General features: G+C 47.3%; 1 protein-coding gene across 5 annotated transcripts in view; it reads right to left on the bottom strand.

Moving 5' to 3' along the window:
* CRACDL (CRACD like) overlaps positions 1-12433 on the bottom strand; it is a 159580-nt gene that overhangs the window by 90194 nt on the left and 56953 nt on the right. The window contains exon 1 of one of the 5 annotated variants that reach the window (XM_058428526.1): positions 3494-3654. The exons of 3 other annotated variants lie outside the window; for them this stretch is intronic. The gene's annotated coding sequence lies outside the window, so the exon portion shown is untranslated. Of the gene's footprint in view, positions 1-3369; positions 3459-3493; positions 3655-12433 lie in introns of those variants that run through there. One more of the 5 variants, XM_058428525.1, reaches the window with a different exon arrangement.

Genomic DNA, 12433 nt, shown 5'->3' with positions numbered 1-12433 from the left:
AGGTAAAACTGGAAGACTAACTCCATGAGGAGAGATAACATGTCACCAGCATAGAACAGCTGCATGGTAGTGCTCAATAAATATTGTTAAACGAATGAACGAATGAGCAAACGATCCAGAGGCACTTAGCAATAACACCTGCTAGATGAAACAATCACTTCTTCTTCTTCTTCCGCTTCTTTTTTTTTTTTTTTGGGACAGAGTTTCACTCTCGTTGCCCAGGCTGGAGTACAATGGCATGATCTTGATGATCTTGGCTCACTGCAACCTCCTCCTCCTGGGTTCAAGCAATTCTCCTGCCTCAGCCTCGTGAGTAGCTGGGATTACAGGCACACACCACCATGAGGGCTAATTTTTTGTATTTTTTTTTTATTAGAGACGGTGTTTAACCATGTTGGCCAGGCTGGTCTCAAACTCCTGACCTCAGGTGATGCCCCGCCTCAGCCTCCCAAAGTGCTGGGATTACAGGTGTGAGCCACCATGCCCAGCAGAAAGAGTCACTTCTTAATGATCACCCAGCACATTAATGCCTCAAGGACAGACTTCCTTCTAAATCTATGACTCAGCTAGACAATGTCACATTTCTTTAGCCTGAGTTCTTCTTGCCTAGTGTCTTCCTATAAACATCATCTACCCTATAGCCACACAGAGCTGAAGTCTGCTGGGCTTTGCAGACCCCTTGGTTTGGGAGTAAAGGAATATAGAAGCAGAGGAGGCCCCTGCTTAGAGGCCTGGTTTACTTCCCCAGGCTTCCCCTCGGCCGTGGGCAGGGCAGGGACAGTGAGGGCATCTAGAGAGAATGGCAGGCCACAACTTGCTGGGCTGCTTCTTTGTAAGAAAATACCATAGCTTCATTCCAACACTCAGTCAGCCATGAGATAAACAGCATAGTTTATAAGCATATAAATAGTATCTTATATAAACTACACTATTTTTTAGAAACTACCTACATAACAGTTGATTTAGTGGTATTCAGAGTCCCTATAAATGGACAAATTAAGTAACTTAACTAGGCATGCATACAGCTATCCAACACAGTGTATACTCCTATATACGCACACGTGAGCCTATGTTCACATGGGCCACCTAAGCCTGCACGAACACCCCTGAATACAATTCATGTCTTAGACTGCAATGCATGACAGCTTTCATAAGAGCAACCTGTTTTCACATTCATTCAGAGGTGAATGTTTTCATATGAGATTTGAAAAACATTAGTTTAGACGTTTTCAGGTCATCAGAGTAAAAAAAAACGATCAGAGACTTTTACAAAACCATTATTTCAACAATAGCTAAGCATCAGACTTCATAACCTTATTTTAGAAATTCTATTTGCATAATTCTTGGGAAGATACAATATAAATTCACTCTAACGCTGGGGAGTGTCTTGCAAAGAGGCCATCTAACTTGGCAACATTCAGTCTCTGAGTGAGAGCTGTAACTCGTGCTGACTGCTGCACACATATGTGACGAACAGGGCACTGAAGCCCTGGGCACAGTTTTGCAAGGGCTGGCTTATTTTTAACTTCATGAGTTTATTGAGGTAATATACTCCATTTTTCTATGCATATATCCCCAAAATAATGCTTAATTTATCTAGAACCCTACATTTATGATTGACATTTCTGCAGCACAGCAGATGTGGAGCTGAATTTGTTTTTGTTTTTGTTTTTTCAGTAGGAAATAATGCTCCAAAGCCTATTACCAGGACATAACATCACCACTCTATCCTGGCCCATACAAAATGGGCGGAATCAGGCACTGAGGTTTCATTCTTAGTAAAAAGAGTTTTATGAAACAGTAACGATGATGACTTATATGCATAGGGCTTTACCCAGTCCAAGGCCCTGTCTTCACAAGGAATCCTTGAGTTGTTGGGTTACTACTCCTTTGTAACAAATGAAAGTGAGGCTTTGAGGATGGACTGTCTGCCCCAACTCCCCAAGCACCCTCCAAGCCCTGCTGCCAGGCAGTGGGTGGGTCTTTCCAAAGAAGCAACAACAATTTCCCAAGACCGTTTGCCCACCTCAAGTGATGTGCGGATGTAACCATCACCTGTACTGACAGAGACTGCCCTACTGGGAATTCTCCATGTGGGGTATGAGAAACACAAATCTGTTTATTTATGCTAAGCAAATAAATTTTAATCAAGCCATAGCTCTATTTCCCTCTGCACCACTGTGCACAGAGTCAAAATGGACTGAGAGCCAAACACCTTCCAGGGATAAGGTCACCTACAGCAGGACAAGATGTCTCTGTGCAGGAGCTCAGGCAGTGTCTCCCAAGGCTGTGGCTATCAGTTGAGCACAAGTCCTTTGGTGCTGAGCTTTAGGTAGTGGCATAATTACAACATCCTTAAACTTTGACCTCTGCTGCCTTCCCTTCACTCAAAGCATATCAACTATGCCATGGAGATCCCAAGTGTCAACACAGTATGGTAAGAATGGCACACTCTGCTCACCCAGCCCTCCTCCCCTTTCCCTCTCCCTTTCTCTTTATGAATATGTGTGTGTGTCATAAAGGAAAGAAAGAAAATCCTTATTTTGCTCCAGAATTTACACAACTCAAGGAGATAAAAAGTCTGTAAGTAAGGAGGTCATAAACATTCTAGAACATAAGGTAACAGACGCTGCAGATTTATCCACAGGCCTCAGGGGATGGTGGCCACCCATGCCCTGGGAGTCACGGCCTGGCCTCCCCTCCCTTGTGTCTCTCCCCCACTACCTCTTTGCTCTCAGAGGGCCCACCTGGGGTCAGGCCTGATGCACTGGTAAAAGGCAGCCATCCTCCTGAGTGTGCTGTGAGCCTCCAGCTCTCTCATCCTCCTGGAAGCTAGCAGCAGGGAGAAGAGTGGGCCTCCCTCTTCTCCTCTGAGTGGCCTAGGGCCCACGGGTCACCACTGGTTGCTGATCAAGAGCCCTTGTCCCCATCTCTCACAGAAGCACCCGCGGGCCAGGAGGAAGTGGGGCTTCTGCCAAGCCCAGCCCTCCTGTGCCCCGTGAGCTCCTTGGGCGGGTGCATAGGCACACAGCAGAAAAGGCCATCTAAGAAACGCAATGCACTTCCGCCTTCCACTCCAAGCCCTGAAGGCCGGGATGGGGGTGGCCTGGCTCTGTAGGGAGTTGGACTCGCCTCCCTGTGATTGGCATTCCCACTGAGTTGCTTGGGCTTTGTTGATTGTGCTCACCATGGAAGCAGGCAAAGGGCAATGGCAGGTGAGGCTGCATTCCCCATCTGAGGAAGGGCAGGGCCCAGGAAGAAAGAAGAATGCTGAGAAAATCGAAAACAGCTTCTGAGCCAGACACACCCAGGCCCAGGGCTCTCCTCTCTCATTCCAGCACCAAAACCACCCAGCCCCTCCTGCCTCACCGTGATGTCCACTTGCTATCTCAGTGAGAGGGACCCTGTGGGAGGCACGTTCGTCTCTGCCCTGCACACTTGCTCCCCAGTTTCAGTTTTCTTTTTACTTTTCCTTAAAGGCCCATCGTGTTACCTCAGGTCCTTGATATGCTTTGTTAACTGCTTTCCTGGGGCCTTCCCAGTGCTCCTTTACCAGGGACCTGCTTGCCCCACTCATTGTCGCACTGATGGGATTTCCAGCCCTCCCCCTGGAGCCCACGCCTGACAGGTGCAGGGGCCACACCCTCCCAAAAGAAATCACCCACTGAGCCTGCCCAGCTGGCTCCCCAGCCACCCCACGTGAGACAGCCACTTGCCCTGGTGGCTCCTCTCTGATTACCTGCAGCTGCCACTTCAAAATAATAGACTCCTGCCACCGGCATCACAATGCCACCGACTCAAGTTCCTCCCAAGTCTGATGGCTGCCAACTGCAACCGATACAGTCAGCAGTTTCCAGGCAATATCTGGAGTGTTGACAGAGGGCTCTGGGTGGCAGGTGTGATTCTATGTTACTAAAACTCAGGAACAGGCAGCAGCAAGGGCAACTTCTGAAGATGGTTCTGAAAAAGTCCTAGTTTGCTTTTCTGTTTTCCAAATGGCAACTGTATATAGAATTCTACTCAAATGGCCTACAATTTAATTTTAAAGCACAACAAATATATTTGATGATGACAGAAGAAAGCAGTGAGTTCAGAGGAGAGCTCAGATGATAATCACGCAGTGCGCTGAAGGTAGTTTATATACATTTGCCCTTTATGCAATTAGAGTCTGCAGCCCACTGTGCTCCTGCCAACAACTTGGCCTTCTCCCAGGGAGAGGGTCAATTAGCTGGTGGAGAGTCCTCTGTATCCTGGGAGGTGGTGCAGGGGCCCCCGCAGCAGAGTGGATTATTGAAGGGACAGGGACTGGGCCCCAGGGCTGAGGTCTCTAAGGACTGTCCCAGCCAGCAGCACTCTGCCCAGCAACACGAGCTGGCCAAACCCCACAAGGCCCACAGTGGCAATTCCACCCCGCTCAGTGGGCCGGATTGAGCATGCAGCTTGCCTCTGCTGCTTGCTTTCGCCTGCTCTGGGCATGTGACCTGCCCTCTGTCAGCAGCAGGGCCCCCTCAGGAGCCTCTTCAGCACTGTCCCCGTGGAAGCCCAGCATACAGGTCATGCCCAGCACAGAGTGGCCCAATGCCCCAACAAGACACCACTCCACACTGAGACAAAGTCCCCAAAGGGAGGCGCTGTCACATCATGTGAATGCCCAGGGACCGAGAGATTCGCTGAAGAGCAGGGGTAGCAAGACACCTGCAGGCCTTGACACCTCTCACTGCCCCTCCACTGCCTCCCAGTGTGCTCTCCACAGCACGGTGCACACATGTTACCTCTCTGCTCAAATTTCAGGAGCAGAAAATTTCAGTTTTCTTTCTTTGCCCTTCTTTGCTGTGCCCAAGCCATACGTTCCCTGAGACATCAGAGAACCAAATGAAAAGGTCAGTGCCACCCATGTGTATCTATTAAAATAGAATTTATAAACCGCAACAGAAAATACCTTATGCAAGGACATCTAAGGACTTTGTGATAGGACCTCCTTAGGCCCTGGGCTCATTTTCATTCAGAGGAAAGGTAATGAACATTTATTAAGCGTATCTCAAGTCTCATTTAAGGCTCACAACCAGCTATGAGTTAAATGGTCCATTGCTTTTTTTGCAGGTGAGGAAATAGAGGGTCTGAGCAGCTAAGCAACCAGTCCGAGATGACTGAGGCAGTCAGTGGAATATCCGACCCTGAAATCAAGGCCTGTGCCCCTGCAAGTGTGAGCTCTTCCCCATGATGGCAGCTGCCTCCCAAGAAACCCTGGCCAAGGGTCCAAGTGACCAAGCAAGCTACATCCTTTCTGGGCTGGAATCTGGCAGCGTGTATCAAAACCTGCTGCTCTAGTAATTTCACTTCTGGGGAATCTGTCCTAAGGAGATAATCCAGCATTCTTATAACAGTGTCCTGGAAACATCAAGGCTCACCAGGAGGAGACACAGGCAGGAGACCAGACACAGCAGCAGGACACAGTCATATGAGGGATGTTATCCAGTCACTAGAAATCATGATACAGGAAAATATTCAGTGACGTGGGACAATACCCACCATACATTGCAATGGGGGGAAAATCAGCTACGACAGACTGCTGAGAGTATGCAATAGCAAAGTCAGGGAATCAACCTGAGTGTCCATCAGCAAATGACTGGATAAAGAAAATGTGGTGCATGTACACCATGGAGTATTACACAGCCATAAAAAAAGAATGAAATCACGTCCTTTCCAGCAACACAGATGGAGCTGGGGGCATTATCCTAAGTGAAACAACTCAGAATCAGAAAATCCAATACCAGGCTGGACATGGTGGCTCATGCCTGTAATCCCAGCACCTTGGGAGGCCGAGGTGGGTGGATTACTTGAGATCAAGAGTTCAAGACCAGCCTGGCCAACACCGTCTCTACTAAAAATACAAAAATTAGCCGGGCATGGTGGCACACGCCTGTAATCCCAGCTACTAGGGAGGCTGAGGCAAGAGAATTGCTTGAACCCTGGAGGAGGAGGTTGCAGTGAGCTGAGATCGCACCACTGCACTCCAGTCTGGGTGACAGAGTGAGACTCTGTCTCAAAAGAAAAAAGACCACATGTTTTCACTTATAAGTGGAAGCTAAACAAGGAGTACACATGGACATAAAGATGGAAACAATAGACAATGGGGACTCCAAAAGGGGGAGGGTGGAAAATTATTTATTGGGTACAATGTGGACTATTTGGGTGATGGGAACACTAGAAGCCCAAACCTCGCCATTATTTTATAAAATATATCCATGCAAAAAACCTGCACTTGTACCCCTGGAGTAAAAAAATTAAAAATAAATAAAATAAAAGTGAGGATGTATCCCCATCATTTGAAGAGCTTGCTCAGCATGATTTTGCTTCAGTAAGCCTGGGCTGTAGCCCGAGATGCCTGCATTTCTAACAAGCATCACCTGGGGGTGATGCTGCCGATGCTGCCTGTTGCCCTTCCTTTGATGAGTATCACATGTACAAAATGATGTATGCAGTAAGAACCCGTTTTTATTTTTGTAAAGCTCTTAGTGCATAGAATAAATAAAGGAAGGATCACAAAATGATGCGAACTGACGTTATCTGTGGGTCACGGAATGATGTTCATTTTAAACTGTCTCGTGCTTTTTCACGCTTCCTAAGTTTTCTGACTTCGCATGCATTTTGTTCATAATTAGAAGAAACTCTAATAGTTTCTTTTAAAGACAAGGCAGTGTGATGTAAATAGACTGGGATTTGGGGCCCAGGATTTGGAGTTAAGTTACTTCCCTTCTCTGAGAATCAGTTTCCTAACTTGGAAACCTCATGCCTAGGCGGTTGTGAGAATTGAAGCAGATCCTGTGTGTAAGTTTCTACGCAGTGCCTAGCACACAGAAGGAACCCTCGATGTCAGGACCTACCTTCTCCACTGCTGGGAACAAGATCTCGTGTCTCTGAGGGGCAATTTCTGTCTTTTTCACAAAGTACTTTTGCACCGGCTCCCTTGTTTGTCTCCACATCATCTCCGTGACAGAGGCAGGAAGAGAAGCTATTGCTGTAGAACTTCAGAGCAACCAAGCTGCCCAAGGCCACAAGGCAATTCAGCACGGGTGCCTAGAACCTCTGTCCCCAGAACACAGCTTCCCTTCTGGGCTCCACTACCTCTAATGTACCCATTGCACAACCCATACACAGGGACCACAGTGGCTGAGCTCTGACCCCAGGGTGGGAACAGGTCCACTGCTGAACCGGCCTGGGACAGGGATACAGAACTGGAGTCTCTCTGGGCCTGCCAGGAAACAGGCGAGGGGATCCCCCACGTGATGTGCCAGTTAGCCCACCAACCCTCTAAGAGGAACCCTCACCCACTCGTGGGGATTTACAAACATTACAACGTGCTTTTCCTCATGGAATATTTTGAACATCTGGTCTGTTGAAATAACTCCACAATTGGCTGGGCGTGGTGGCTCATGCCTGTAATCCCAGCTACTCAGGTGGCTGAGGCACAACAATCGCTTGAACCCAGGAGGCAGAGGTTGCAGTGAGCTGAGACTGTGCCACTGCACTCCAGCCTGGGTGACTGAGTGGGACTCTGTCTCAAAAATAAAAGAAATAATTCCGCAAGACAAGTTTGCTACTGGTAAGTTCTTTTCAGCTGCAAAGGCAGTCAACCAATTATAGCCCCAAAGACCAGCTGAGCACTTAAATTACTTAGATCTGTTGTTAACAATGGTCAGAAACGAGTTAGGTAACTTCAGAATCTTCCCTTTGCTGTGTGTTGTTCAGGGTGAACTTTTATAAGTGGTACCTGCCACAGATACATTCTTTTCTCGCTTAATACCCCAAAGTGATGCTATATAGAACCCAACAGCCATCATGGATTACATTGATCCCTGATCAAAATCGAAACAGGAAACCACAGCTGCAGCTCATGTTGCCCCCCTGATGGTTTCCTCACAGTTCCTTCCAGGTGGACATGGCTCTGTGGGAACACCAGAGTGAAACCTGAGGGCTGTGCCCTAGCCGGGAGTCAGGAGGCTCCACACAGGCTGCTGGGCAGAATCACTGCACCTTGCGCCTCATGGGGCCAGTCTCCCTCCGCATGCCGGGACGCACCCCTCCCAATGTCCAGGAGGCAAAGAACAGTCATTGGAGAACTTGTTCTTAAAGATGGGACCTGTGTGGTGACCCCCTCCACCGCCTCCAAAAATCCACACTGTGGAACAACAAGGGACTACAGAATCTCTGGAAGGTTTCTGGGCAAGGGATGGTGACAGAACCAGTGGTTCCTTCTGTTCTGGTCTTGGGCCAGCCCAGTATTGTCATCATCTGTCACCCCATCACCCCACCATGAGAGGTAGCCCAAGGCAAAGGGGACAGATGCTGGTGTTTCTACAAAGAAAGTCCCATCCTCATTACTGATCACTTCATGCTGCTTCCAAGGGTGTCACAAACACAGACCCTTGGCTCATGAAGGCAACCTAGGCTCACTCCGATTCTGTTCCTCTGGCCATCTCCCAGGACAGCAAGATGTCCTCCCCAAAACAACCCCACTGTAGCAATGCCCCCACAAGGCCTGCTACACAATTTGTTCTTCACTTCCCTCCCACCTGGAGCCAATGTACTGCGTGCAGAACAAACACAGTTTGCATAATAAGCATCTTATGAGATCAAACCACATTTGCAGGAATGCCTTGCAAACATCACCTCCCAAAGTGCCATCGCTCTATACAACCGCCTAAGTTAAGCACCTCACTGTCAGAGGCAGGCACGGCCCCCCGCCCATGCATACCACGAGTCACAGAAGAGACTGTGGTCGGGCCCTTCACTCAGCACATGAAGACATAGCTCAGAGAAAGATTTGGCTGCTGGCTCAGGTTTTCACAGTCACCTAGTGGGAAAGGCACAGCCAGATGCTTGGCCTCCTAACTGCCACTTCCCTGTGCTTCTTCACACAAGACGGGCCACCGCTAGTCAGCGCGGCAAATTAGCAACTCCCAGCTGTGTCATCTCAGACACTGTGCTCCTCACTGACATCTGTCACATCTGTCAGTCGCTCTGTATGGCTGTGATGAGACAGGGCACTGCAACCTCTGACAGAGGGAAGAAGGAAAGTCCCAGTTGACAGACAGCAAGAGAGAACACAGCAAGCCTGGGACAGTGGGCTGTCACCTGACATTCTATCAGCTGGTGGTCTGGGCAGAAGAACTGCACTCAGGATCCTTGTGGCCTGACACGTAAGACATGCAGACATAAATGATTCAACACAGGGGCATCATGAATTATGGGAAATAACCCGTTACAAGAGACTAAGAAAATAGGCTTCAGCACGAAGGACAGAAATACATGTTCCATACAGAGCTAGTATCTGCATTTATTAAACAAAAATAAACATGATAGGAACCTGTCAGCTAATGAGATTACACATTTGCCCCTGGTGGCCGGCACTTTGGAACTCCGATGACATAGAGGCCACAGATGCCAATGATTTGCCCCGGTGGGGCTGTAGAACATTGTCTGTAGGCACATGACATGGCCTGCCGGCCTGCTTGCTTTCCTCTTGGTCAGCTCTCAGGTTTTCCATCAGCCAGCCGGACCCCAGGTCAAGCCACAAGCTTGCAAACTGGTTTCTTATACTTGGGAGCAAAAGCCAGTGTGCTCCAGTGATCTCCCTGACCTGGGAGAACATTCAGGTTTGGAGTTGGAGGTGTAGATATGAGGAAATTATACAATTATTGAGAACAAATGGTATGTCTGAATTTGTTTGCCTTTATTTTCTTAAATCGAGAGTAAAAATATAGGTAATATTTAGATTCCTTTACAGATCTAAAATCACCTTGAAAGTTTAGTAACTGAAAAGGTATTAATTTAGTTTTTATTTTAAGTTAAAAATAGTTTAGACAACCAGCACGAATGCTCAGAGTGGGGGTCCCCAACCCCTTGGGCTGTGGACTGGTACCAGGCCATGGCCTGTTAGGAAGCAGGCTACACAGCAGGAGGTAAGTAGCGGGCGAGCAAACATTACCACCTGAACTCCACCTCGTGTCAGGTCAGCAGCGGCATTAGATTCTCATAGGAGCGTGAGCCCTATTGTGAACTGCTCATGTGAGGGATCTGGGTTGCACACTCCTTATGAGAATCTGGCTAATCCCTGATGGTCTGAGGTGGAACAATTTTATTCCAAAGCCATCCCCCTGCCCTTCCCTGGTCCATGGAATAATTGTCTTCCACGAAACTGATCCCTGGTGCCAAAAAGATTGGGGACTTCTGCTCTAGAGAGTTTAAATCCACTGTTAAGTTATTTTCACATTTTCTCATTCTGTACAAGTTGCTGAAACCTCAGGAAGGTTCCCTACTGAACAAGGCTTTTGCCCTAAGACTGTGAGCCTGTGAAGGCCCAGGCTAGGTGAAATTCAGCTTTGTCTTCCCAGCACCAACAGCATGCGTTAGGCCCCAGTAAATGGTCACAGACTTAAATAAATGCATTGTAAGTCTATTTTCTAAAGGGATTAGTAACCACAGATTCCACTTTTACAGGTACATTCTTTTCATCACCACAAGGAAAGATAAAGCAAAATGGCAACACTGGCACACCCATTGCCACGCTCCCATCACCTGCCCTTGGCAGAAATCAGTAATCAATCACAGTGTCATTCTCAGATTGCTCACAGCACAGTGTATACTCCAGGCAGCTACTGCCAGCAGCTCAGGGCAGCACTTGGCTAGATGCTTGCTGCCTCTATTGGCAGAAATAGCAATAAGTCTGTAGAACTGGGTTCTACCCTTGACTTTACCACTAACAAGCTACTAAGCAGCTGAGTGACTTGTGATCAGTCACTTCCCTCTCTGGGCCTCAAATGTGATCCAAGTGGTTTGGGCTCTGATATCTAACATTCTATTATGGTCATGCACCATGTAACGGTGTTGCAGTATATGATGAACAGCATACATGACAATGATCCTTGAAGATTATAACGGAGCTGGGAAATTCCTATCACCTAGTGATGTTATAGACATTGTAACATCATAGTGCAATTAGTTTTAAAAATAAATTTAGTTGGTGGCTCACGCCTGTAATCCCAGCACTTTGGGAGGCCAAGGCAGGTGGATTACCTGAGGTCAGGAGTTTGAGACCAGCCTGACCAATATGGTGAAAATCCCGTTACTACTAAAAATACAAAAAAATTAGCCGGGTACGGTAGCAGGTGCCTATAGTCCCAGCAACTCAAGAGGCTGAGACAGGAGAATTGCTTGAACCCGGGAGGAGGAGGTTGCAGTGAGCCGAGGTCACGCCACTGCACTCCAGCCTGGGCAACAGAGTGGGACTCTGTCTCAAAAATAATAATAATAATAAAATTTAAAATAAATAAATAAATAAATTTAGTATATCCTTGGCTCATAGTGTTTATAAAGTCTACAGTAGTGTACAGTCATATCCTAGGCCTTCATATTCACTCACCATTCACTCACTCAGTCACCCAGAGCAACTCCAGTCCTGCAAGCTCCATTCATAGTAAGTAACTATAAAGGTGTACCATTTTTAATCTTTTTTTTTTTTTTTTTTGAGATGGAGTTTCACTCTTTTGCCCAGGCTGGAGTGAAGTGGCACGATCTTGGCTCACTGCAACCTCTGCCCCCCAGGTTCAAGCGATTCTCCTGCCTCAGCCTCCCGAGTAGCTGGGATTGCAGGCGTGCGCCACCACGCCCGGCTGATATTTGTATTTTTAGTAGAGACGGGGTTTCACCATGTTGGCCAGGCTGGTCTCAAACTCCTGACCTTAGGTGATCCACCTGCCTTGGCCTTCCAAAGTGCTAGGATTACAGGCGTGAGCCACCACACCCGGCCCATTTTTAATATTTTATACCATCTTTTTACTGTCCCTTTTCTGTGTTTAGATATGTTCAGATACTGTCCCTTTTTACTATCCCTTTTCAATGTTTAGACATGTTCAGATACACACAAACTTACCATTGTATTACAATTGCCTACAGTGTTCAGTATAGTAACATGCTGTTCAGGTTTGCCATCTAGAAGAAACAGGCCACATAGCCTCGCTGCATAGTAGGCTATACCATCGAGGTTTGTGTAAGCATATTACATGACGTTCACACAATGAAATCACTTAAGGATGCATTTCTCAGAACATGTTCCTGCTGTTAAGTGATCCATGACTGTATTTTACTTTTGAAAAATAAAAGTCTGTAAAATTGGCACAAACTCAGTTTTACGTGAAGATGTTTTAGTTAACCAACATATGAAACAGTTACAGGAGCTGAGACCAACAGGTACAGATGCTCCTCGACATACTATGGGGTTATGTCCGGATAAACCCATCGTAAGCTAAAAATATTGTAGTGGCAAACGCGTGGCTGACTGAGAGGAGCCCAGCATCACGAGAGAAGTACAGTTTCCATTGAATGCGTATGGGTTTCATACCATCGTGAAGTTGAAAAATCCTAAATTGAACCA

This window comes from Hylobates moloch, unplaced genomic scaffold (assembly GCF_009828535.3).
Source record: "Hylobates moloch isolate HMO894 unplaced genomic scaffold, HMol_V3 SCAFFOLD_15, whole genome shotgun sequence".
NCBI classification, from domain to species: domain Eukaryota; kingdom Metazoa; phylum Chordata; class Mammalia; order Primates; family Hylobatidae; genus Hylobates; species Hylobates moloch.
The sequence above is the reverse complement of the archived record's forward strand: the minus strand, read 5'-3'. Positions and strand labels throughout refer to the sequence as shown.